Source organism: Oryctolagus cuniculus, chromosome 12 (assembly GCF_964237555.1).
Source record: "Oryctolagus cuniculus chromosome 12, mOryCun1.1, whole genome shotgun sequence".
NCBI lineage: Eukaryota > Metazoa > Chordata > Mammalia > Lagomorpha > Leporidae > Oryctolagus > Oryctolagus cuniculus.
Window position 1 is genome coordinate 105,235,521 of NC_091443.1, and position 27,313 is coordinate 105,262,833.

The 27,313-nt window shown below is 51.6% G+C and overlaps 1 protein-coding gene across 4 annotated transcripts in view; it reads left to right on the forward strand.

Moving 5' to 3' along the window:
- The window catches only part of MTHFS (methenyltetrahydrofolate synthetase), a 173,106-nt gene that overhangs the window by 137,987 nt on the left and 7,806 nt on the right, over window positions 1–27,313 (forward strand). For 2 of the 4 annotated variants that reach the window (XR_011381074.1, XR_011381076.1), the window contains exons 3-6: window positions 15,494–15,574; window positions 15,946–16,165; window positions 16,373–18,135; window positions 22,130–22,246. The gene's annotated coding sequence lies outside the window, so the exon portion shown is untranslated. Of the gene's footprint in view, window positions 1–15,493; window positions 15,575–15,945; window positions 16,166–16,372; window positions 18,136–22,129; window positions 22,247–24,173; window positions 24,279–27,313 lie in introns of all 4 variants that reach the window. The other 2 variants (XR_011381075.1, XR_011381073.1) reach the window with 2 other exon arrangements.

Here is a 27,313-nt window from a genome sequence, read left to right on the forward strand (position 1 = left end):
AGCTGTCTACTGGTTCACTCCCCAGATGCCTGCAACAGGCAGGACTGGGCCAGGTGGGAGCTGGGAGCGAGGTCTCCACATGGCTCCAGGGACACAACGGCCTGAGTCACCCCCACTGTGCACCAGCAGGAGCTAGAATCAGGAGCAGAGTTGGGACTTGGCCTCTGGTATTCCAAATACGGAATGTGGTATCCCAAGCAGTATCTTTTTTTTTTTTTTAAGATTTTGTGTATTTATTTGAGAGGCAGAGTTACAGACAGAGAGAGGGAGAGGTAGACAGAGAGAAGGGTCTTCCATCTGCTGGCTCACTCCCCACGTGGCCAAAACAGCTGGAGCTGGGCCAGTCCGATGTTATAAGACAGGAGCTTCTTCCAGGTCTCCCACAAGGATACAGGTGCCCAAGCACTTGGACCATCTTCCGCTGCTTTCCCAGGCCATAAGCATAGAGCTGGATCAGAAGAGGAGCTGCAGGGATACAAACCGGCACCCCTATGGGATGCTGGTGCCAAAGGCGGAGGCTTAACCTACTACGTCACAGTACTGGCCCCTTAAGCAGTATCTTAGCTACCAGGCTGATCACCTGCTTGCAACATGATTACCATGCACTAAGTCCCTTGCATGAAGCCCTTGTCCCATCCTGGCCAGGTTGCCCTTGGCAGCTGCCCCAGCAGAGTGCCCCTACTCCCCCACCCCATGTGTACACTTCTTAACCAAGTTTCCGGAAGTCCAGGCTTAGTATGCCTGGGATAGATGAGAACGGAGCCAGCTGATTTGCTGCTCCCTGACTTGCATCCCCAACGCGTCCACCAGAAAGTAGAGCTGTTTTCCCCGTTCTCTGCGTTCCCCCGACTCAGTCCATCTTTCCCTTTAGACCATTTTATTGGCCATTTGCAGAGATTTATTTGGTTGGCTAGAAGCTAAAATCAAATGAACATAAACAACACCAGTAACAAACGGAAGTGGATTGGCGCACCATTGGCAAGGTCAAGGGGAATCTGGCTTCAGGCCTATGTAAGTCAGGGTTCGAGTGTCGTCTGGACTTCTCCCTCTTTCATCTGGGTCCCTCTCCCTCTGTGTGAAGACTGCAGTCTGTAGCAGGCTCCCCGGCTCCTGGCATCAATCCTGGACAGGATTCTGAATTGGGTTTCCTTGGGTTAAGCATCCGCCCCTGGACTAATGACCGTGCAAGGGGCCTGGGGTGCTACGGTTTTCTACGTGTGGCCTGGGGTTTGTGTGGGGGCGGGTGGGGTGGGGGGACTTTGTGACTGACACCTAAGCAGACCACATGTGATTCCGTCATGGACCCAAGTGATCTCATCTGGATCTGTGGGTTCGACTCTTAGCAATAGTGTGTCCACCATGGCCACGTTAGATTCCCTTGCCTTGACATCTGTCTCGAACGGTCAAGACCAGGATGTCCAATTGCCTGCTGCATATCTATGACGATCCTTTGAATAGCCTACGGACATTGGAAATAAAGGATAATTTTACTTTAATGCAAAAGAAATCCACACATAGCTTTGCCATAATATGCATTTCCACGAAGTTTTTGAAGACCCTTCCTATCACCACTGGGCATCCCACCGGCCCCTCCAGCACCACTCTCCCAGGCCTGAGCGTGTGATGGCTCCCTGAAAACCCCACTCTGCCTCCGGGATTTATGGTCTCACTCATAGCAGCGCCTCCCCCTTAGCTTGCCCAGGCCGACACCCAGCAGTCTTTCCGCAGTCACCCCTCTCCCTCCCGCCCTGCTCTGTCAATTGCACTTTCCAATTCCTTCCCTCTTCCCTCCACTTGTTTCTCCTGCCCTTGCTCCAGCGGAAGCCCGGCCAACGTTCCCCCTGCTACACCTCCCAGCAGCCTCCCAGCATGCTCCGGGGCTGCCCCTTCTGCCCACCCTGCCCCCGCTCAGAGGGAGCTTTGGAAAACTCAGGTCTCGTCCTTGTCACGCTTCTGTGAGAAAGGCTGTGAAGCTGCTCACCCTGACCTCTGTGGCCCATGGCATTTCTCGAGGGCACGCTGGGCCCCGCAGGGGTTGCTGTGCCCAAGTGACAGCCACGGTGACAGCGGGGACCTCAGGCCCCCACCCCACATGTGGCAGCCTCAGACCCCAGGCCCCAGGCTTACTCTTGTTACCTTTATACAGTGCGTGAGGGTTTCCCAAGCATGTACACATATACTTTTATTCAAACTTTTGGGTGTCGCAAGCACACTGATTGTAGAGATCAAGAGAAGATTGGGGCTGGCGATGTGGCACAGTGGATAAAGCCCCTGCCTGCGACATCAGCAGCCCATATGGGCGTTGGTTCGAGTCCTGGCTGCTCTACTTCCGATCCAGCTCCCTGCTGATGTGCCTGGGAAAGCAGCGGAAGATGGGGCTCAAATGCTTGTGGCCCTGTCATCCACGTGGGAGACCCAGATGGGGTTCAAGGTGCCTGGCCTTAGCCCGGCCTAGCCCTGGCTGTTTTGTGAGAGTGAACAGTGGATGGAAGGTGTCGCTTCCTCTCTCTCTCTGCCTCTTTCTCTCTCTCTGCAACTCCACCTTTCAAATAAATAAGGAAATCTTAAAAAAACAAAACCAAAAAAAGCCGAGGTTGATCCTGAGCTGAGTGGGCAGGACCAGCTGGGAAGCGCAGCCCCGGATTACCCCACAGCCCCACCTTACCCTGCCCCTATGCATGATGGGAGGAACAGAGAGGGTGCATGATGGCACCTCACCTTGCACACAGGCAGAAAAGGCCAGGTGGGAGCTCCAGGACTCTGGGCAGTGGCTGTGGCCGTCACGTTCCTGTCTCTCCCCACATCTGTGTGGCTCCTGCTTCCTGAGACATGCCCGCCCGGGGCCATCTGCTGCCACCGCGAAGCGTGTGCTTGTGATTTGTGCAGAACGAGCCATGCTTGTTGACTTCTCTCCCTACAATCGAATGTAGATGTCTTTTTTCCCATTGACAGTCAGGTCTTGCCTTTCTGGATGGTGAGGAGGACGGCGCTTTTCACGGAGCTCCAGATGGTGGAGGCGGGAGGCTGGGGACGGGCAAAGAGAGCAGCCCAGGAAGACTCCGAGAGCCTCAAGCCTCCGGCTTTGTTGAGCAACAACTGCGAGGCCATTTGTTTTCTGCCTGCCACGTTGCAGGCTTTGTTCTGCAGCCATCGCCAAACGCGTGACAGCCTGGCCTGCAGCTCCCTCTGTGCCCAGGCCGGGCCCGTCTTCCCTGCACAGGCCCTGGCCCGTCTTCCCAGGGGTCAGTGTCCGGGGCTCATGCCACGGAGCTCCTTGGGCTTCATGCCAGGGGTCCTGCACAGAGGCCCCTCCCCCAGCTTCCTCTCAGGGAGCAGGCAGAACCTTCTGGAGTGCGCTGAATGGGGATGCACAGGCTGAGACTCGAGACGACACCAGGTGACTTCTCCCAGGGAAGGGGAAGCCCCAGTGGCCCATGGGAGATCAGCCTCAAAGACTGGCGGCTCCTCTCCCGGCGCTCGTGCCCCTGTGTTCCCTGAGAGCGTGGGCAGGCGAGGGACTGTGCAGAGGAAGTATAAGGAGGAAGAGGAGGAACAGAGAGGAGGTGCCATGCCTGGGGTTCGGCTCCAAAGGGGCTCCCCACAGAGGCCCACAGATACTGCGCAGACCCTGCCAGGGTGCTGGGGAGTTGACCTCAGAATCCTGAGGCCCCGGCTTCAGCCAGGGCTCTCTCCTGGGACATGGCCATGGAATCACAGCCAGCTAACCCGGGAACCGTCAGAGACAACTGGTCCCCTTGACACGGCTGTGGTCCTAGTGGCAGCAAGACTTTAGGCTGCAGGCCAAGTGGACGCCGCTCCATTCACTTACAAATTATCAACCCTTGCCTCTTTTCAACAAGGGTAGAGTTGAGTGACTGCAGCAGAGTCCGTGTGGCTCACAAAGACTCACATCATTCCTAGCTGTCCCTTTTTAGAAAAAGTCTGTCACTCCTGTTTTCAGCCGTGTGGTGATGGTTACTGCATTGTGATCACCTTTGCTGATTGCTTGACTCAGTACAATGTTTAAAGCTTTCTTAAATTGGGGGCTGGCGCTGTGGCATAGCGGGTAAAGCCTCCGCCTGCAGTGCTGGCATCCCATGTGGGCGCCAGTTCGAGACCCAGCTGCTCCTCTTCCAATCCAGCTCTCTGCTATGGCCTGGGAAAGCAGTAGAAGATGGCCCAAGTCCTTGGGCCCCTGCACCAACATGGGAGACCTGGAAGAAGCTCCTGGCTCCTGGCTTTGGATCAGCCCAGCTCCAAGCATTGTGGCCATTTTGGGAGTGAACCAGTATGTGGAAGACTCTCTCTCTCTCTCTCTGCCTCTGCCTCTCTGTAACTCTGACTTTCAAATAAATAAATAAATCTTTTATTAAAAAAGCTTTCTAAAATAAACTTTTTTTAAGTTTTTATTTCTTTGATTACTTTGAAAAGTTTTTATTTGAGAGGGAGATGGAGGGAAGGAGAGAGGGGGAGAGAGAGAGAGAGAGAAAGTTGTTCATTGTCATCAGTTGGTTCATTCCCCTAATGTCCACAATGGTCACTGCTGGGGGCTGGGAGCTCCATCCAGCTCTCCTGTGGGGGTGGCAGGGGCCCAGGTACTTGGGCCTCACCATTGCCTCCAAGGTCTGCCTTGGCAGGAAGCTGGAATCGAGAGTGGGAGCCAGGATTTGCCGCCAGGAACTCTTGATGTAGATGCACGTGTCTGATCACGTTAAATGCCTGTCCCTGCCTCTTTGATCATTACCAACACCGTACGTTTGTTCTCCTTGTTGTATATCTTTTTTTTGTCTGTGTTCCTTGCCATTTTGTCATTAGGAATTTTCATGATTTTTCTGATTGATTTAATACAAGTCTCAAAGGAGAGAGAACTTTGTAGTTGCTATTTGATTTATTCTGCCAAGTCTTAGAAAGAATGTAGCCTTTTCCCTTCAGAAGTTTAATAAATATTTAATTATATTTGCTCGGGTTCCTGTATTTGATTTTATAAAGGACTATTTTATCCTACCAGGAATTTGTTTTAGTGCAACAGGCAAGATAAAGACCTAAATGAATGCCTTTTTTTCCAAGTTGCTAACCAATGTGCTAACATCACTGACTGATAAACCATTGCTTTTTAATGCCTTTTTTTTAATTGGCTGAATTGTTCTATACAAAATTGTCCATATTAAGGGTAGTTCTTTCTGTTGAACAGATTATCATGTATATTCATGCAAAAATGCTTTTGTGGTAGTGTTAAATGGAAAATCAAAATGCAAAGTTTGTAGGTATGGATATTGGAAGCACAGTAGAATAGATTGGGAGAAAACGTCTAAATGTTAGTAACTGCAGTGTTCGTATGAAGCTGTTTTATAATTATCTCCATCTTACCATTTTTTTGGTAATTTAAAAGATTTAAAAACTCTTCTTTATATATACAATAATGGAAAACTAATTTATTTTACAGGAAAAAATACTTTGTCCCAACATGAAATCTCAGTTCACTAATTTCTTTGACAATCTGTTCTCTTTGCTGCTGTCTTGAGAGGTCCTGCGGTGGCTCTAAAATTCTTCCTGACTTCTGGATTTTTGCCCAAACCCGTTTTCTGCCTTTATAGCTGTTACCTGCCCAGGAGCTGCCGTGTGTCCCCTCCCACGGACCCCGGCCAAAGTCTTGTACCCTGTGGCAGGTTCCTGGGATTTGCATCCACACTGGTGTAAGTAGGAGCCACCAGGAGCTGGGTGTAGGGGACTGGAACCCCCAGAGCTGATGTCGCCAGGGCTCAGCCACCTCCCAACCGCCTGCCATGCACCTCACCCACTTACCTCCTTGCCCGGAATTTTCCTCATCACACCCACCCTCGTCCAGAGCGTCCAACGGACTCACCACCTTTTTTGCTTTTGCTACTCTGACATCCGTTCTACGCTTGCTGCTCAGGTGCGGAGTTTACGCTTCCTCTTCTCGCTCTCGGAACGCCAGCATGGTCTGGAGACCAGCGGCTGATACTCCTAAGAGCTTCTCTTTGTTGAACATTGTTCCTGTGCGGCGCTCTAGGCTAGGAGCTTTCTCTACATTAGCATTTGTACTTGAGGACAATATTGCTGGGGACCAACACTCTGTCTGCTGGCGGTGAGGACAAAGAGGTCTATCCAGCGGAGGCAGCTGGACTGGAGGCCTTCAGCTGCCCTCCCAGCTCTGGGCTTGGCGGTCAGTGCACCGCCTCCTGGAATGTGGGCTGCCACAGTAGCGGCCAACGAACGGTCAGGGCCGCGCAGGAGAACCGAAACGTCTCTGAGACGCCTGAGTGTCAAGTTCAGCTCCCGGACTGGGATCAGTTCTCCAGTTGCTCTCGATTCACGACAGCGGGTGACCAGCTGTGCTGTTGTCCTCCAGGTTTCCACACCTCCTCTGTCGTGGACTGTGTCTGGCTCAGGGAACAGGTGTAGGGGTGTGGAGGCCTCTTCCTAGATGTTCTGCAATGCCCTGTGGAAGGGATGCTGTCCCAGGACCTCTGTGATGCGTGGGGAGTGTGTTGTCCCTGCACATCTGTGAGTCAGCCGTGCCTCCTTACCAGTCTCTGGATCCCGGCTTGCAGGCAGAGGCCATGCACGGTTAAGCATGTGAGCCCGTGAGCACCCTGGAGAGTGGCAGGCAGTGTGGGAATGTGCCAGCAGCACAGGGCATGGGACAGCCGCTCCTTACTAGGACTGGCTGGCATGCCGGGCTGCAGGAGGTGAAGCCGCATCGCTTCCCAGACTAAGAGTCTGGAATCCCCTCCCCTGTGGGGTCGTGTGTCTGTATGCTCAGGGGTTAGCACAGGCTCTGCTCACCGCAAGGGGCAGTACCACCAGTGCCGGGCTGGGACCCAGTCTGCTCAGTCATGAGGATCAGATGTGTGCATCCAACCCTGGCTATGGTGAAGTCACTTTGCGAACCTGACACTGACCGTGGTGGGGGCATTTCCACCACGGGCCTCGGCAAGAGCTGCCCGTTGTGGCTTTTCTCTCTGCTTGGAGCCAGTTGTAAGCCTCTGCGTGTAGTGTAGTGAGCAGGTGCACAGGCTGTCTCATCAGGCAGGCCTGGGTGTGGATCCCAGCTACATCGCTTGCTAGCTGAGTTACTCTCTAAGGCTTCGTTTCCTTATCAGCAAAATGAGGAAGATAACAGGGCTGGGGAAGGACTGATGTGCTGTGCTGAGCAGGCAGTTTGACTCGTCGGAAGCATCCAACAACCGACTGATTATTTTAGCTGCAAAGTGAGCTAAATTCCATCACAACGGATGCAACTGGAGTACATCACGTTGAGTGCAATAAGCCGACACAGAAAGACAAATACTGCATGTTCTCCCTCATATGTGGGAGCTAAAATAACAAAGACATTAAAAAGAAGAAAAAAAAAACAGAAAGAAATGCCCGAGTGTGTATCAGTTGTTTTTTTTTTTTTTTTTTTTTTTTTTTTGACAGGCAGAGTGGACAGTGAGAGAGAGAGAGACAGAGAGAAAGGTCTTCCTTTGCCATTGGTTCACCCTCCAATGGCCGCCGCGGCCAGCGCGCTGCGGCCGGCGCACCGCGCTGATCCGATGGCAGGAGCCAGGTGCTTTTCCTGGTCTCCCATGGGGTGCAGGGCCCAAGCACCTGGGCCATCCTCCACTGCACTCCCTGGCCACAGCAGAGGGCTGGCCTGGAAGAGGGGCAACCGGGACAGAATCCGGCGCCCCGACCGGGACTAGAACCCGGTGTGCCGGCGCCGCTAGGCGGAGGATTAGCCTAGTGAGCCGCGGCGCCGGCCTATCAGTTTTGCTGCAAAGAATGCCCTGTAGTAAGGAGGCATGGGCACGAGTGCTAAAGAGGCCAGAGGAGTGGACATTTAGCTCCATGGTGGTGAGGACAATGCTTGGAACGCCCAGAGCCCATCCTAGAGTGCCTGGGTTCGAGTCCCAGCTTCACTCGCCGCTCCGGCTTCCTGCTGCTGCAGACCCAGGGAGGCAGTGGTGCAGGGTGGATCCCCCACCCGAGTGAGTGACCTGGCTGGAACACCCATCTCCCAGGGGTCTGGGGGGTGAACCAGTGCACCGCAGCTCTCCCCTTCTCTGTCTCCCTGCCTCTCACATAAAATACGTCAGGAAGAATTTCCAAAAAGGAGGTTGGGGAAGAGGAGATGTGGAAGGAAGGAATTTTGCAGTGAACAGAAGCAGTGAATCTCAGTTGACGTCACTCACGGATTCACACAGAGGGAGCCACTGATGGTGGGACAGAGAGCTGTGGAGGGACACTAGATACTTTACTTTGCAGAAGCGTGCTTTTGCATTTGTAAATGACGGATAATCTCCTTTGTGTCACATAAGCCAATAATCTCTATGTGACAGATCTTTGCCTTGTTATAAACCACCCCGGACGATTTATTATTTCTTATAATTTTGTGATGTGGCTGCCTCGCCAGTTCTTCTGCAGGTCTTGTCTGGGATTCTTCATGTTATTCCATCGTCTGAGACAGAGCTCAGCTGCGACTGGAGAATCCAAGATGGCCCCAGTTCACAGGCCTGGCCGTCGGTGCTGGTGATGGCTGGGATGGCTGGGGTCTTCCCCCGCAAGGGGTTTCTCCCTCAATACCCTGGACTGGATGTCTTCAAGAGTAAAAACAGATGCTGCAAGGTTTTGTCCTGGGCAAACGTCCAGAACTGGCACAGCACCGTGTCTGCCGTAACATGTGACCCAAACAAATCACAAAACCAGCTTCGTTCAAGGAGAGGCGCGTCCTACAGCCGCGGGGCTGCGGACACCGGAGGGGACTGATGGAAGTCATCATTGTCACCGTCGTCACGCCTGTCAGCGTCGCGTGGCTGTTCCCAGCCGCTGCCTTTCCTGTTGCTTTTCTCTGTGCCAGCCCAAGAGGTTCCATCCGTTCCCCATATTGTAAGATGATTTCTGTTCTGTTTGTCTGACTCACTGGGTGTTTGTGACTTAGAATGAGGAGAAGAGAAAGAGAGAGAGAGAGAGAGAGACCAGAAAAAGAAAGGAGAGAGGGAAGAGAGAGAAGAGAGCCGAGTGTGTCCCAGGGTGGGGTTCAGACTTCCAGTGCCACCTGGGTGGAGGCGGCAGGTGGGGAGTGAGTGTGGCCCCAGAACCACAGTGTCTGTGGAAACAGGACACTGAAGAATTTTAAGGAGTTTGCCATTTCCAAGTGCAAAGAACAGAATTCTTTTCAGATTTCTTTGGACTTCTGCATTGTGTTTCTTTGACTTTGCCTGGAGATGGGATCACACCGGGTGCCAGTGTTTGTTTGGGTAAGAGATGCAGAGTGCGTGCGACGGAGTGGACACGCGGTAAATGGCGCGTGCCCTTCCCGCTGCTGCCTCCATGTGCCGTAGGCTTGCTGAGACAGGTCCACCTCCGGCCACTCGGGCACCCCTTGCTGCCACGCCTGTCCTCCGCTCACGCTGAGGTTTTACTTTTGCAAGACCCAAAGTGAAAATCTGTGGCATTGCTGCTGCACATTAAATTCAGATACGGCAAGAGGAAGGAATCCCATGTCTCCCTTCTCCATGCAGCATTTCAGGCCGAAGGGCCTGAGGACACAGTCAAAAACACAGCAGGGCTGGCAGGGAGGAGAGTGGCAGGCACGGACTTCTGGGCCTGCAGAGCCGCCCTGGCCCCTGCTCTCACTGTCACGGGCACATGGATTTCCAAAGCCCCTGGTCTCGTATTCGTTGGGGTGGGTCCCTCCTCCCACCCTCCTTTTATTTTTCTGCACCGGCAGGGTTATTTCTAGTCATTTGGGGACCGTGTAAGAAATCCTTCTTAATCTCTTAGAAGCGACAATTTTCTCTTATTTGCAAATGCACGCTTCAATAGGAGTTTGCAATTTCACTGGTTTCCTGTTCTCTCTATCATCATGTGAAATTATTGTGTACAGCTATTTATTCCCTGATGGATCTTCTCTCCCTCGGCTAGAACCTAGACCCCATGAAGTTTATGACCCTATCTGTTTGTTAATCCATGGCCAACGTTAAAAAAAAAAAGTGTCCGGTACAATCCATATTTGTTGAATGAATGAGTGAATGAATGAATTTTCCTTCTGAACTTTTTTTTTTTTTCTAACATGGATGAGAGTGGCATGAACATGATGGACCAAGGGCTGGGCAGCACTGGAAGTCACTGCTTGCAACGCTTCTGTCCCATCTTGGAACGCTGGTTCTAAGCACGCTTACTCCGCCTCTTAGTCAGCTCTCCACTAGTGCACCTGGGGAGGCAGAAGATGATGCCCCGAGTACTTGGAGTCGCTGCCACCTATGTGTGGGACAAAGATGGAGTTTCTGGGCCCTGAACCAGCCTGGACCAGCCTGGCCATTGTGGCCATTTGGAAAGTGGACCAATGGATGGAAGATCTCCCTCAGTCTCTCTCTCCTCTCTATCTCTCTTTTTGTTTTTCAAACCAATCTTTAAAAGAAGCCCATAATGGACCTGGTACATCGCCAGGAGCTCGACATGAAGGCCCATGCTTCGTGAATCAGAGCAAACAGTACAGACTGATCTTGAAAAGAAAGACAAGTTTTACGGCTCGAAAGACCCGGTGCAACGTGGTTGAATGTATTCACGTAGAAGACGAAACAGCACGTCAGTGAGAAGAGAGGCTGGTCAGCCACTGAGCCACAGCTGGAGGCGCCATTGTCTCCCAGGAACCGGGCAGCAGCCATCCTGACCTCTGGCCTCTGAGCGCTGCCCTCCCACCGCGAGCTCTCCCGTCCCCAGGCTCGCGCACTGGCTGCTGCCGAGGTCCAGCCTCACTCACCTGCACGTGAGCCCTTGCTCACCACGCCGCTCCTGAAGGTGACCAGCTTCCCACCCAGGCCTGCTTTCTGGGGGAGAGGGAGCGCTGGTTACAATGAGCCGAGGCCGCTGGCCCCTGCAGCTGCACTCCTCTGTGTGCTTAGGGGGCTGGGACTCCAGTGCTGTCCATCATCCTCACTACTTTGGCCAAGGGCAGTCCAGTCTTGAGAGTCAGCTGCATGGGCCAGCGCCACGGCTCACTAGGCTAATCCTCCGCCTGTGGTGCCAGCACCCAGGGTTCTAGTCCCGGTTGGGGGCCAGTTCTAGTCCCGGTTGCTCCTCTTCCAGGCCAGCTCTCTGCTGTGGCCCGGGAGGCAGTGGAGGATGGCCCAAGTGCTTGGGCCCTGCACCCCATGGGAGACCAGGAGGAGGCACCTGGCTCCTGGCTTCGGTTCGGCGCAGCATGCCAGCCGTAGCGGCCATTTGAGTGGTGAACCAACAGAAGGAAGACCTTTTTCTCTGTTTCTCTTCTTTCTCTCACTAACTCTGCCTGTCCAAAAAAAAGAGTCAGCTACATTCTCATGTGCCCGTGACCTGCATGGCTACAGGTCAGACCATATGTTGGGCAGTCCCCTGTAGTGGGCACCTCCCTGTGAAGACGTCACACACAGAGCGGCCACCTCCTTGACTTTGCTATGGTCCCTCCTCTAAGGAGAACTCTGTAACAAACCTGTTACATGGACACTGTGCATTTGGGACAAGTTGGGCCATCACTGCTCTCCTCCAAGGGACGGCCTTCAAGGCCACGTGATCTGCCCTAAGCTTGCATTCAGGTCCATCACTGGGCTCACGTCTTAGACTGGGCAGAGCCATAGTTTCTGGGGCTGTGGTTGTTAGTAGGATCCCATAGAACCCACAATGGGCGCATCTCACTTTGTTAACTACCAGCCCACTTGGCTTTATGGATTCTAGAGGCTACATCCGCAACCAAAGATCAAAATTTTCCACCCTTGGCAATATTTTAATGAAACTACTTCAGCCTCCAAGTGCAATTTCTCTCTAATAAATTTACGTTTCTACGGTGGCAGGATCATTAAAATAGGTTTATAGCTTATCTTCACGTAGTAACAACTTGTAAGGGACATAATAATTCAGAAATAGAACTCCTAAGATCTTTGTTGAACACAAAGCGTTCCTCAAAAGCTCATTTTTTTTTTTGGTGTATTCTTAATTCAACTGTTGGACAGTTTTGCTATGAATTTTAGCATTTTCCATGCCTAAGCATATTTCAGTTTTGCTTACGCATGTGAAAGGAGCTTGTTTCGTATTCTTCAACCCCCCTTTCACCATCAGAAAGCCATTTTGAAGTTTCTGAAGGGTGACCACGGGGACAGCACCTTCGGGCAGAACTCACCCAGCGGTTCTCAGCCCTCACTGTGCATTCAGATTGCTTACAGATGCTTCCAAAATTTCCGCCCGGGTCCCACGGCAGAGCAATGACGTCAGACCCTCTGGAGGGTTTCCTTGGTCACTCCCATATGTAGCCGAGGATGTGAACCCTTGAATTTTACAAAAGGGCTCAGAGCACTGGAAGTAAAGGTTAAAAAAACTGCCTTTCCCAGGTGCATTAGCAGGGAGCTGGATCCGATATGGAGCAGCCGGGGCTCGGACTGGAGCCCACGTGGGATGCCGGTGTTGCAGGGGAGACTGGGAGGGGCCCAGAGTCCAGGACTGACGAGAGGGAGAACGGCTGAGTGTAGGGTGGGCGGGTTCCGGTGAGATCGGCAGCAGGTGCTAGGGAAATATGACTTTTATCTTCTCTGCTGTGGGAGGTCGGATGGGTTGTCAAAGGTGGTGGTGTAGAAAGACGAGGTGGACACGGCGGACAAGCAGGGAACGGGAGCTTGCCTTTCAACAATCCAGTGTTTTCCCTGCTGGCGATGAGCCCCAAACACAAAAGAAGAGGAACTCAATTGTTTTCTTTACACCTACTTCCAAAAATGCTGACCTTGGAAGCCGAGGTCCAGCTGAGAGCATTGAACAGTGACTCAGGAGAGGGAAGACTCTCGCCTGGTGATGGTCGCTCCATCCCCTGAGGACTTCTAGGGGTTACACCAAGGTCGTCTTTGGAGACACTTTTGTTCTTCAGAAAAAAAAAAAAAAAAAAGCCAGGGCTTCCCCGCTGAATGAGGGACCCCTCGGTGCAGGTGCACTCACTCTCACAGCAGCTTCCCGAGACAAGGGTCTCTTATCCCCCTTTATGGGTGAGAAAACAGAGGCAGAGGGTCTTCAAGAGGCCACGGAAAGAGGCCAACGCTGTGGCGCAGTGGGTTAAAGCCCTGGTCTGAAGCACTGGCATCCCGTATGGGCGCTGGTTCGAGTCCCGGCTGCTCCACTTCCGATCCAGCTCCCTGCTATGGCCTGGGAAAGCAGTAGAAGATGGCCCAAGTCCTTGGGCCCCTGCACCCATGTGGGAGACCCAGAGGAAGCTCCTGGCTTTGGATTGGTGCATCTGGGAAGTGAACCAGCGGATGGAAGATCTCTCTCTTTCTCTCCCTCTCTCTCTCTCTCTTTCTGTCTCTACCTCTCTCTGTAACTCTGTCTTTCAAATAAATAACATAAATTTTATTTAAAAAAAGCCCATGGAGGCCAGCGCCGTGGCTCACTAGGCTAATCCTCCGCCTTGCGGCGCCGGCACACCAGGTTCTAGTCCTGGTCGGGGTGCCGGATTCTGTCCCGGTTGCCCCTCTTCCAGGCCAGCTCTCTGCTGTGGCCAGGGAGTGCGGTGGAGGATGGCCCAAGTGCTTGGGCCCTGCACCCCATGGGAGACCAGGAGAAGCACCTGGCTCCTGCCATCAGATCAGCGCGGTGCGCCGGCCGCAGCACACCAGCCGTGGTGGCCATTGGAGGGTGAACCAACAGCAAAGGAAGACCTTTCTCTCTGTCTCTCCCTCTCACTGTCCACTCTGCCTGTCAAAAAATAAAAAATAAAATAAAAAAAAAGCCCATGGAAAGTGTGTGGTCTCTTTTCCTTTTGTTTTTCCAGTTAGAGGATTCTTGTCAAGACCCATTTTTGTTGAAGACCAGAGTCAGGACTTGAGCTAATGTAAAATGTTCCCGTATGATACATCCATTATTCAGTGCAGCTGAGAGAAGGGGACAACTTCCTGGCTCCCTGCTTCGTTTTCCCCATCCTGTAACCTGGATTGATCCTGTATACTTAATGAGCCTCTTTATGTGTTTATATTCCTTAACAGTTGATTAAGCATGGGTAGATCTTAATGTGCCGATGTAAGCGGTTTTCAAGTCTTAAAAGATTTTATTGGGAGATACTTCCTTAACTAAAAAAAAAAAAAAGATAGACGGTTCAAAACAGTGTTGAGACAATGCACTATCCATATGGAAGACAATCAAATTAGACGTCTAACTAATGCCGTACATCAAAATAAATTCAAAAAGGGACGCAAGTGTTAAATGAATCACGTCAAGCCGTTGAAGTTACAGAAGAAGATGAAATGGTTATTTATAACCCAGGGATAGAGAGCCCCTCCCACACAAGACACACACCCAGACGCTGGGAACGGCAAGATGGATAGCCTTGATTACATGTAGAAGGGTGCTAATTGCAGCACCGTTCACAATGCTGAGAAACGAGAGTCAATCTGCAAGCTCTTCAATAGGAAACCATTGAAATATATGCTGAGCATTTACATCGCGAAGAGATAGAGACTAGGGGTTACAACGCGTGCAGTGGGATGCCCCAGTACCTGGGACTGAGTCACAGCTCTATCACCTCCCAGCCACGTCTTTGGGGAAATCACTTCACGTTCTCGATTTTTCTCACCTAGAAGACCCACAATAATTTTATGCATCTCACCTGGTTAGTGTAAAGATTAAGTAGAATAATAATTAAAACGCATTGTTGAATAGATCCCTAATACAGTGACTTCAGCTGTTGTTAACACGGAGCAGTTACAACAGAAGGGTAGGCTGATGTGCAATGACTCAGCACAATCTCAGGATATTACTTTTTTTTGACAGGCAGAGTTAGACAGTGAGAGAGAGAAACAGAGAGAAAGGTCTTCCTTCCGCTGATTCACCCCGCAAAAGGCCGCTACGGCCTGCGCGCTGTGCCAATCCGAAGCCAGGAGCCAGGTGCTTCCTCCTGGTCTCCCATGCAGGTGCAGTGCCCAAGCACTTGGGCCATCCTCCACTGCCTCCCGGGCCACAGCAGAGAGCTGGACTGGAAGAGGAGCAACCAGGACAGAACCGGCGCCCCAACCGGGACTGGAACCTGGAGTACCGGTGCTGCAGGTGGAGGGTTAGCCTAGTGAGCCACGGCGCCGGCCAGGATATTACTTTTTAAAAAAATATTTGTTTATGCAAAAGGCAGAGTGACAGAGACAGATGGAGAGACAGAGAGAGGAAGAGATCTTCCTTTTGCTGGTTCACTCCTCAAATAACCACAACAGATACTACTGGTCCAGGCTGAAGCCAGGAGCCCTGTACCCCATCAGGGTCTCCCACGGGGGTGGCAGGAGCCCAGTCACTTAGGCCATCGGCTGCTGCTTTCCCAGGGAGTTGAACCCGAAGTAGAGCAGCCGGGACTCAAACTGGTGCTCCGCGATGACACAGCAGGGTTGCAAGCAGCAGCTTAACCCCCAGTTTCAGAATATTACTAAGAAAACAGGTTGCAGGACAGCAATTCGGGTAAGAGTCCACTTTAGTGAAAATGTGTTCTTATTTACAGATGCGCACATGCAGACGAGCAGAGAAGGCTATGGAAGAGAAGAACCCAGCGCACCGGGAAGGCTGTTCTCTCTGGAGGGCAGTAGGCGGAAATGTTAAACTGTGTCGTCTTGTGCTGCTTCAGTCTCCTGGAAAGAATGAGGTTGCACACTCTGCATTAAGGAAAAAGAGGGAAGGGGAAAGGGAGTGGTGAACCCTGCCTGCTGCCATTATCGGATAAGACGCTTAGCATGAAGTGCTGATCCCCACGGTGTGGCGGCACCGGCCCCTCTCCCCGAGACACGTAATTCCTGGTGTTAGGAACACTCCGTGGGGTGCAGGATTGGGAGAGAGGAAGGAAAGAAATAGAAACGGGAGGACAGGGCCTACAGTCCCAATAGTCTTTATGATGAATGGAGGAATCAAATCCAGGTGGCCGACACAAAGCCCAGGGGTGGACTCTCTCTTGGGTAGCTGCCCTGGAAGAGTCTTCGTGGTTCCCGGCAGCACGCTGTGAGAGGGACATAGAGCAACTGAGATACTCTGCTCAAGGCTCGCAGGGCAGGCCCACTCACCCCGGGGAGCCTGAAACCCACGCCTGTGCCGGGGCCGAGTAGTGGAGCTCAACACACCGCATGCACACGGCACAGCAAACGCGAGGCGAGGGATTCTCACACGCGCAGATGGGGACATGGTATGCCTCCTCCGGGTGGGGACATGGTACGCCTCCTCCGGGTGGGGATATGGTACGCCTCCTCCGGGTGGGGATATGGTACGCCTCCTCCGGGTGGGGATATGGTACGCCTCCTCCGGGTGGGGATATGGTACGCCTCCTCCGGGTAGGGATATGGTATGCCTCCTCCGGGCCTCGGCAGAAGCAAAACCGGAACCTGCTTTGCAGGAAAGTTTTCCACTCCTGTCCTCTGGTGGCTGAACCCAGGATCCAAGCATCGGAAACTGCACAAGGAAATTAATCACGGTAAGAGAGTGCCAGCAGACACAGGTAAGAATGTGCATCCCACAAAAGGGAGGAACGTGCTGCATGATAAAATTCTCCAGTGGGTATGAAGGTGCCGCAAAATATTCCTGGAAAAATGCACATTATCTGTGCTTTCCATCGCCCATGGACTTCCCCAGGTATCCTCATCTATTTAAAGCACTTAAGAAATAAGTCAGGAAATGTGACTTTCCAACGGAACGGGCTGCTATAAAAATAATTTTTTAAAAAACCCGTACAGTTTGAAGTTAAAACTCGGCTGATGGATGAGACAGATCCGTCTCAGCTGACAAGAGAGTGGGTGAACTGGAAGAGATGGATGAGGAAGCCTCTTTGAGCGGAGCTTAAGGACATGGAGAGGTAGAAAACTCGAGAAAGTTAAGAGGAATGAGAGAGAAACAAACAGAAGGTTGTCCAGCGCTCACCTGCTGGGAATTCTAGCAGGGTAAAACTGAAGGGCATCGTGAACATAGTAGGTTCTTTGCTTATTAAAACACTCTAATAATTAGGAATCCAGAGCAAGTGTGCCTGCTCCTGCGTGAGCCGTGTTCTGCACCTGCTGTCCCAGCCACTTTCCCCTCACTCCATTTGGTGTGGGCGGGTGAACAAACTCAGGAAATTATGTGGTTTTAGCCACCTTCTGGTCCTATGGTGTCTATTAAAGGTTTTTGTGTGGACATATATTTTTATTTAATCAAAGCTAGTTTAGGGGGCCGGTGCTGTGGTGTAGCAGGTAAAGCCGCCGCCTTCAGTGTCGGCATCCCATATGGGCACCGGTTTGAATCCCGGCTGCTCCACTTCTGATCAAGCTCTCTGCTGTGGCCTGGGAAAGCAGGAGAAGATGGACCAAGTCCTTGGGCCCCTGCAACTGCATGGGAGACCCGAAGGAAGCTCCTGGCTCCCGGCTTTGGATCGGCACAGCTCCGGCCATTGCAACCAATTCTCCCTCTCTGCCTCTCCTTGTCTCTCTGTGTAACTCTTTCAAGTAAATAAATAAATCTTTTTTTTAAAAAAAAGCTAGTTTACTCCCCAAAAACCCAAAATGGCATGGACTGGGCCAGGAGCCTGGCACTCCAGCCAGGTCTCATGTGAGTGGCAGGAACCCACGTCTTGGGCCATCCCTGCCACCCCCAGGTTTGCATTAGCAGGGAGCTGGAATCTGGAGGCCCCCAGGCCAGCACTGGACCCAGGCACTGTGATGTGGAATGTGGTGTCCTGTGCGGCCGTTTGAGTGCCAGGCTGAATACCCACTGCACCTGTTATTTCAACTGAGTTGTCTTTTTATTGTTGAGTGTAGACTCTCAACTGCTTTAGGCAATTTTGGCCCAGATTCTTGTGACTTCTATGGAGAAGAGAATATTTAGAGGTTCCTATTTTGCCATTTTGACTCATATCTTTAGCATCTTTCAGCGTGTTCAACATTGTCATACTGTCTTTGGTGAAGTGTTTATTCAAGTGTTTTGTCTTTTTTTTTTTTTTGATTCGGTTGTTTATTTTCATTTTGGTTGCATTTTCTTAAACTTCACAATTTGAGATTTGCAGAGAAGTTGCAGAAATTCTGCAGAGACTTATTGCTGTGGATTCGTTCTGAGAGGAGGAACGCGGTGGGGGCAAGAGGCGCAGAGTCACCACACAGACCCCGGGAGTTGGGTGAAAGCAGGCCAGAGGTGAGCAGCCCACAGACTCATTTATTTCAGTTGGTACAGCAGTTTATATAGCCGAAGCAGCCAATCCGGTCAAGGGGCGGTTCATGCTCTAACCAATCACAGCCTGTTGCCAGGCAGGCTCCGTTGACAGCAGCCATCTTGGCATGGCCTTCTCATTCTACCACAACTTGTCACATAATGCTTCCCAGTTTCTTCTACTGTTGACATAGTTCATCACATGGGACATCTGTCAAAACTTAAGAAATGGAGGGGGGGCTACACTATGACGTAGTGGGCTAAGCCTCTGCCTGTGGCACTGGCATCCCATATGGGTGCCAGTTTTGAGTCCCAGCTGCTCCACTTCTGATCCAGCTCTCTGCTATGGCCTGGGAAAGCAGTAGAAGATGGCCCAAGTGCTTGGGCCCCTGCACCCACGTAGGAGACCCATAGAAGCTCCTGGCGGCTGGCTTCGGATCGGCTCAACTCCAGCCAGTTGCGACCATTTGGGAAGTGAAACAGCAAATGGAAGACCTCTCTCTCTGTCTCAGCCTCTCTCTTTCTGAAACTCTGCCTCTCAAATAAATAATTAAATCATCAAAAAAAAACTTAAGAAATCAAAATTTGTACATTTGACTGCCTAAACCCCTAACTTTGTTTAGATTTCTTTTTAATTTTATTCATTTATTTATTTATTTGTTATTCAGATTTTTTAATGTTGGGCTTTAAAAGCTCTTTATGTATTCTGGATAGAAGACCCTGATGACTTGCATGCTGTATAAATCTTTTCTCCTAGTCTGGACCTTGTCACTTTGTTCTTTTATCTGTGTTGCTTCTATTTTTAAAATATTTATCTATTTATTTTCATCTACTTAAAAGGCAGAGAGAGCGATATGTATCTTCCACCCACTGGTTCGCTCCCCAAATGCCCACAACAGCCAGGCTGAAGCCAGGAGCCTGGAACTCCATCTGGGTTTCCCACATGGGTGGCAGGAGCCCAAGCATCTAAGTTATCTTCTGCCACCTCCTGGGTGCACATTAGCAGGAAGCTGGATTGGAAGTGGAGTAGCCGGGACTTGAACCTGTACTCCCATATGGGATATCACCCTCCAGCCCACATTTTAACCTGCTGTACTCCAATGCTGACCCCTGTTTTTTCTTTTTTAATGTCAGTAAAAGTTGTGCAGCTTCTGTTTCATTTTTTTAATTTCTCTTTGATGAACAAAGTATTTTAAATAAAACAACAGCAAAACATTATGTAAAACTGTCTTGATCGGTTCAACCTGAGTGAGCTTATGATGAAGTTTCATTTTGTTTCTATGTTGCTTTGGACTTGAAAAATTCCAAATGCATTGGTTCAGTAAGACTGGCGCTTTAAAGCTGTAGTATAAGTACCTGAGAGCAGGTACTTTTATTTATTTGAGAGGTAGAGTTACAGACAGAGAGAGGGAAAAACAGAGAAAAAGGTCCTCCATCCGCTGGTTCACTCCCCAGATGGCTGCAATGGCCAGAGCTGGGCCGATCTGAAGCCAGGAGCCAGGAGCTTCTTCTGGGTCTCCCATGCAGATGAAGGGGCCCAAGGACTTGGGCCATCTTCTGCTGCTTTCCCAGGCCATAGCAGAGAGCTTGATCAGAAGTGGAGCAGCCGGGACTAGAACTGGCACCCATATGGGATGCCGGCGCCACAGGCAGAGGATTAAGCTACTGTGCCATGGTGCTGGCCCCTAATAAGATACATTTTTAAGATTGTTATTATAATCAATATGATATTATTTTGAAAATCAATATGTTCTTTCATTTCACTATCAATGAGACAATATTTTTGTTACAGTGCTTTTTATTATTAAGTGCTTTGAATATGAATATATTTTCATTAAACTCTTGGAATTGAAAGTTTGGTTTATTAAATATACATGAAATACCTATCATATAATTTAATTGGCAAAGTCAGTCCTCATTGTAAAGCCAATCTGCCAAATCATTCTTAGTTTCTGTTAAGATAAAAATCTAATTTTTTCCCCGTTCAAACATACTAATAGGCATTTCAAAGACTGTTATAAATACCACTGGCCAAAAAAAAAATTATGGAATTCATCTTGTAGGATAGATAATAAAATCAGTCAAGTCGGGATTAAAATGATGCAGCACTAATGTAATTTATCCATTTTATAATGTTATAAAAACAAGGTCATAAATCAATATGCTGTGTCTCTTTGCTGAATTTCTAATTGGACAGCACTACGCACACGTAAAAGGACGAAAGAAATGTGGCTTGGTCGTCCCCTCCTTGGAGCGCGGGTGTGGGTGGAGATGTGTGCCTGCAGCCGACATTGGCTTTCCGCATCGTGGGATAATGAAGCAAGAGTCCAATGTTAAGATGAGAAATAACTCCATTAATTTTTTGGCACAGCCCAATCAAACTTTCCTGAGAGAATAAATGACAGAGAAAACTACACAACGAATCTGTCTGGAAGCTGACGCGACGTTCTGTTTTGTTAATAGGAGGTGGAAAAGACCGAGTATTTGAAAAGGGGGTGTTTTCCCCACTCTTACGCCAGCCCTTCCCTGGGTGGGCTGCCCCACTCGCCTGAAGGGACACGGAGAGGACCCTGGGGGTGGGGGTGGCTGAGCCTGGTCTCTGAGCAGCTCCCACAAGGAGGCAGCCAGGGGTGGGGGCTGGAGCCTTCCTGGGGGACCCCCCCAGTTCTCTCTTGGCTCCCCATGCGCCGTCTGAATATTTCCCTTGCTCAACAGTTGCTCTAATTCTCCTGCTGTCGTCTGACCCCGTGCACCTCATGTGGCCCTTCCACGTGCAGGCTGGATCTTCCAAAGCATCCCACAGCGTCGGTGGCTGGCCAGCCTCCCATGAACTTGGCCCAGAGCCCGGAACCCGTTCTTCCTCCCTGGCAGGCCCTCTGTTCCAGAGACGGGCACATCGTCTCCCAGCGGGTCTTGGAGGCCCGTCCGCGCCCAGCACCCCTCTCCAGGAGGCCCCGTGTCCACAGCTCCTGGCCGCCGGCTCTGCTGCCGCGCCCCGGGCCAGCCGGGCCCACTGCCTGCCTGCAGGCTCACCTGGCTCCGTGGATGCAGACTTCTGCGTTCCATCAGCCCTCCCTCAATGGAGTACCCGGCACACCCTGTCCCCTCTGCACTGAGGGACTCAGAACTGTGTTCAACGTGTGACAGGGTCGCAAAAGCATACTTTAAAACACTCAAAATTTATTTTCATTTTATTTGAAAGGCAGACAGACAGCAAGGGAGACAGACACAGACCAAAAGAAAAGGGCACACCCACAAATGCTCTCAACTGGCGGGGCTGGGCCAGGCTGAAGCCAGGAGCCCAGCAGGTGCTCCATCAGGGGTCCCATGGGGGTGGCAGGGGCTGCCTCCCAGGCTGGCGTCAGGAGTGGCGCCAGGCACTCCGATATGGGATGCGGTGATGCAAATGGCGCCTTTACCACCTCCTTCTCCCAGAAGCACATTTTGAATAAATGCAATGCGATGGAAACCAAATTACTCAAGTCAAGCCTGTGCCTCAGGAGGAATGGAAGTGTCGGGGGGGCCAGGTCCCCTGTGCTGCATCAGGACAAGCATCTGGGGTGCGCGACTCAGCGCTGGGGAAAGCAGGCATCCGAGAGAGAGTGAGCCGCCCCTGCAGGTGCTGGTCAAGGCCGTCCCACACGGCAGGGGCGCCTGGGAGACCCGGTTGCAGAGCAGCAGAGGAAGGCTCTGGGCGGTGTTGAAGTTGGGTGTGGGCCGGCCGGCAGGCTGCTTGCCATCAGCACCAACACCAAGTTCACGGCAGACCCACAGCTTTGAATGAAGGGGAGGGGGAGGTGATGTTTGCTCCTCATCTGGCATAGGAGGGTCTCTCGGGGCCCTTGGAGGCCTAAGGGGCTCCTTCGGTTCTTAACTTAGCTCGCTCTAGGGCTGCCTCTGAAGATTCAGTGCAATTGAAAGCTCTATCGTTCTCCAGGAAGAAATTTCAGAGAAAAGCACTTTTTTTTTTTCCCAATAGAAAATCTGTAAAGATGGTGAACGGCAGAGGAAATCCGACTCCAGGCAGCAGATCGTGCCAGTCCCTTGATGCCGGTTTAACCGCCTTTTGGGTATTTTGTGCCAAAAGGAGTGCGAGGTACGTCAAGAGGTTCATGGGAAATGAAATCCAAAGATAAGTTTATTTTGGTGCCAAAAAAGAAACAATTGGAATCTATTCATATGAGGCATCTTTAAAACATTCACAGAAAATGCATATTATAAAAACAACTATGCCTGGATTGCAAATTTTTTTTTGCACGAAAATAAACTTGTACTGGGGTCAGTGTGGTGGTGCAGTGGGTTAAGCTTCCCATTGGGGGCTGCCTGTTCAAGTCCTGGCCGCTCCACTTCCAAATCAGCTCCCTGCTGATGCACCTGGGAGAGCAGTGCTTGGGCCTCTGCCGCCCATGGTAGAGACCCAGATGGGATTGAGGCTGCCAGCTCTGGCCTGGTCTAGCCCCAGCTGATGCAGACATTTGGGGAGTGAACCAACAGACGGAAGTGCTCTCTCTCTCGCTCTCTCGCTCTCTTTCTAATTGAATAAACCTTTTAAAAATTACCTTTTCTTTCTGTTTCCCCACTACTTCAGAAGTCCCCTAGTGTTCCTATTTCTCATCCAATAGGTCAATGTTTCTAGTCCTCATTCCATCGCTCATACGTCGGTAACCGTCCTTTCGGGCACTTAGCTAAAGGTTGCCTGCTCAGTGTGGGACCCAGCCTCTCGGATGCAGTCCTGGGCACCACTCTCGGGTACAGGGATGTTGAACAGTGGAAACTGAGCAAGCGTGCACAGGCGACTATGTCAGTCAGCTTTGTGCTGCTGTAATGAAGCTACTTAGGAAGCCGAGAGAGGTTGTTTGGAAGCTGGAAGTCTGAAGGGTTTGAGGTGGCCTCAGCGGAGCGCTGCTGGGTGGGTGGTGGTGGCGCGTGTGCAGAGAGGGACCATGTGGTGAGCCAGGATGCAGACAGAGTGGGTGGGGCCAAACTTGGCCCCTTATACAATGCTCTCATGAGGACTACCTTCCAACCGGGTATCCCTACTCACCGAAAGATTCTCCGTAGGCCCCTCCTCCTGTAGGCTCCACCACCTCCCGACAGCACCACGCTGAGGACAAGCCTTCAACATGCAAACATAAACAAATGAGTCTCTCCCTGCAGGGAGATGTGTGACTGGTAGCCCACACTACTGGAACTGGAAGAGGTACCAGAGGTCAGGTCCTGAGGGCGGCCTATAACCAGTGTTACCAAGACCAGGCGTGAGAATATGGCATAAAACCAACTAGAGGGTGAGCGCCGTGGCTCAATAGGCTAATCCTCCACCTGCGGCGCTGGCACACCAGGTTCTAGTCCTGGTCGGGGTGCTGGATTCTGTCCTGGTTGCTCCTCTTCCAGGCCAGCTCTCTGCTGTGGCCCAGGAGTGCAGTGGAGGATGGCCCAAGTACTTGGGCCCTGCACCCCATGGGAGACCAGGAGAAGCACCTGGCTCCTGCCTTCGGATCAGTGCAGTGCACCGGCCACGGCAGCCATTGGAGGGTGAACCAATGGCAAAGGAAGACCTTTCTCTCTCTCTCTCTCTCTCTCTCTCTCTCACTGTCCACTTTGCCTGTCCAAAAAAAAAAAAACAACTAGAGGAGGACAGTCTGTTGGGACCGGTCTGTTTCCTCTTGGCTTATAAGAGTCATGTATGCATCCCCTTGGTTTTCAGGTGTTGTTGCTCTGTTGTAGGCCCTGGGATAGAGGTGAATGAGACACAGCCTCTGTCCTGCAGGAGCTCACGGAAGGGCCAAGTCTGGAAGCAGACGGTGGAGTGGCAGGGTGGGAGGTGCCGGGCTGGCTGCAGCTGGTGCACACAAGAGCCAGGGCCTCTCTTGTGGCTTCTGTGGCTTTCTGCTTCCCTGGAGGAGGGCAGAGACCTCCTGGTCTCTCTGACGCTGCATCCCAGACCTCCTGCGTTCAATACGGGAGGAGGCTGGAGCCAGCAGCCCAGAGGTGGTTAAACTTTGCTCTTTCTCTTGGAACTCCAGGCAACAACGTGGCAAACAGTGACCCTACGAGGCCACGCCTCCATACTGGTCTCCTCTGGTCTGTGTCTGCAACTCCAAGACTGCTTCAGAAATCCAGACTTGCAGGTTGGAAAGCATTTGAGAGATGCATATTTTTAATGATCTGCCCTGGTGATGGATTCCAATGTGCAGTCTGGTCTGGGAGGGGGCACAGACAAGAAACCCTAGCAGTGGGGCTGGGTAGGTGACAGTTATGGGTCCTGCGAGGTTTCACAGGTGTGGTTTGATGAAGGAAGAGCACCCCAGGGATACAGGATCATGCGGCACGATGCGTAGGGAGATGAGGGTGTGGGGGAAACAGGAGAGAGGGAGCAGCAAAAGCGGAGGTTGGATGCGTGGCAAGCGGATTGGTAGAAAAGGCTTTTCAGCCAAGGGCTAAGGGCCTGGCGCCGATTCTACAGGAAAGGCAGTGGGATGGTACCCCCAGAGTTCAAGAAAACAGCACAGGTGGCACAGGTCCACGGAGAGAGCCTAGAAGCAGAGGGACTGGCTTAGTAACCCGTTGCTCCGTAGTAAGAGATCCCAAAGCAAGGACATTTCACCCGCCCCTTCCTTGCCTGGATCAGGAGCTAGGCAGGACTGGGCAGCTCTGCCCCGTGTGGCACTGGCCGTCGTCAGCTGGAGCTTGGGCTGGGCTGAAGGGTTATGAAGGCTCTGTTTTGCTCCCTGGCATCTAGGTGCTCCTCCTTCTGTCTCCACTGGGAGGGGTTGCTTGGGAGTCTTCACGTGGGGCGGTTGGACTTGTTACATGGAGGCCAGCTTCTACGAGGGAGCCTTCCGAGTGGCAAAGGAAGAAGCTGTAGATCTCTCGAGGTCTGGCCTTGGAAGCCACAACCACACTGCGTTTCTGGGGTTGAGTCGGGTCACAGGTGCAGACTCCACCTCCTGGTGGGGCAGTGGCACGGTCTCCTTGCATTGGAGCATGGGGAATGGAGACGTCCGTGTGTTGTGATTAAACACCATCCACCGTGGGGACTGGTTGGGATACAGACCTTTCAGACAAGAGACAGGTGATGGGGATACTGAAGGAAAAGAGAGATGTGAGAGAGGTGTCAGCGGGAGACTCATACGACTGTGTCCTGACTGCACGCGGGCAAGTGAAGAGGAAGGACGATCCGGGACAGTCCCTGAGTTTGTGTTGGGCACTGAGCAAAGCGGCCATCTGCGGCGGCTTGATGAGTGTGATCATGGCCAAATCGAAGTTGGTTTGTGACAAGCTGAGTTTGAGACACCTGCAGATAGAAAATCAAGTAGGCTTTGGTGCTAAAGACACAAGTCACGGAAGTTGAGACGGTAGGGGTGGGTGAGGCCAACCTCCTTGGATGCTGTGCTGTGGATGTGTCTCCTCCAGAATTCCGGGGTTGCCCTGTGGTGGCATTCAGAGGGGGCCTTGGGAGTGGGCAGGCTGTGAGGGCTCCTCCCTGGTGGATGGGATTAGGGTGTCCTTGTAAAGGGGCTTGGCAGCAAGAGTTGGGTGTCTCTAGATGCATTGATCTCGGACTTCCCAGCCGAGAGAGAGAAAGAGAGAGAGAGAGAGAGAGATCTGTGCTTTATAAATGATCCCACAATGTGGTATCCTACTGTTGGCAGCACAAAATGGACCGCGACCCCTGGTTTTCTTTATCCGTCTCCATCAGCTTTCTCATTGCCAAGAGCAGGCTGAACACTGTGATGGGGGCCTCTTTTCCCAAACACCAAGTGCACGTGACAGGATGCCCGGGTCGGGGGCCAAGTGACACAAGCCCCAAACACACACAACACACGCGGGGGAAGGGCGAGGAGTAATCTCTCCTTCGAAGCGAATCCGACAGCACCTGCTCCCTGCCCCTCGGAGCGGTCACTTCTAAGCCTGCTTCTCCCATCCCAGAGAGCGAATCAGGCCTTAACACAGCACCCGGGAAAACACTGCAGAGGTTCTTTCCAAAGCATTTAAAATGCATCTCCTTCAAGCATCCTTCCAAAGGGAGATATTCACGGAAGCCGTGAGGAATAGAAACGTTTCCTTTCGAGGCTCTTAGTTTATTCACTTTGCTCCTGACGAAATTAAAGTTTCCAAGTCTGATTTTACTTATTTTTTTCTTTGCTTCCCAAGTCTGGTTTGAAAGCATCCACGTCTACTCTCAGAGTATACGGAGACCACGTCCAGAAACGACTTCACGGCTGAAATAGTCTGACCCCGCGTGATTGTGGAAATAGTCTAACCGCTAGGGAAGGGGGGAAACTGCCTGCTAGTATGAAACACTGCTAGGAGCTTCTGAGGATTGTGCTTTTCAGTTCACAGGAGAGAAGCTTTGGGGCTGGTGTTGGGGCGCAGCCAGAAAATCCACCGCCTGCAGTGCCAGCATCCCATGAGTGCTGATTCAAGTCCTGGCTGCCCCACTTCTGATCCAGCTCCCTGCTTGTGAGCCTGAAGATGGCCCAAGTGCGTCAGCCCCTGCCACTCATGTGGGAGACCAGGAAGGAGTTCCTGAATCCTGTTTTTAGCTTGGCCCAGGCCCAGTTATTGCAGACATTTGGGGAGTGAACTTGTCACTTTGTCCATTGAATAAATAAATAACTCTTTAAAAAGATTTGTAGAGGGGGCTGGTGCTGTGGGGTAGCAGGTAAAACCACTGCCCGAGTGCCAGCATCCTATATGGGTGCCAGTTTTGAGTCCCAGCTGCTCCACTTCAGATCCATCTCTCTGCCATGGCCTGGGAAAGCAGTGGAAGATGGCTCAAGTCCTTGGGCCCCTGCACCCATGTGGAGGACCTAGGAGAAGCTCCTGGCTTTGGATCGGCACAATTCTGACCGTTGTGGCCATCTGGGAAATGAACCAGCAGATGGAAGACCTCTCTCTCTCTCTCTCTCTCTCTCTCTCTCCACCTCTGCCTCTGCCTCTCTGTAACTCTGCCTTTCAAACAAATAAATAAATCTTAAAAAAATAAAAATATTGGTAGATATAAATGACAGATAAAGATAATGTAACATAAAGTAAGTAATGTGCAGCAAAGCACAGATGCTCCTTGACTTACAATGGAGTTACAGCCTTTGGAGCCAGTTGTAAGTTGAAATATTGAAGGTGGAAAGTGACTTGAACACACCCAGCCTGCTGGACATCA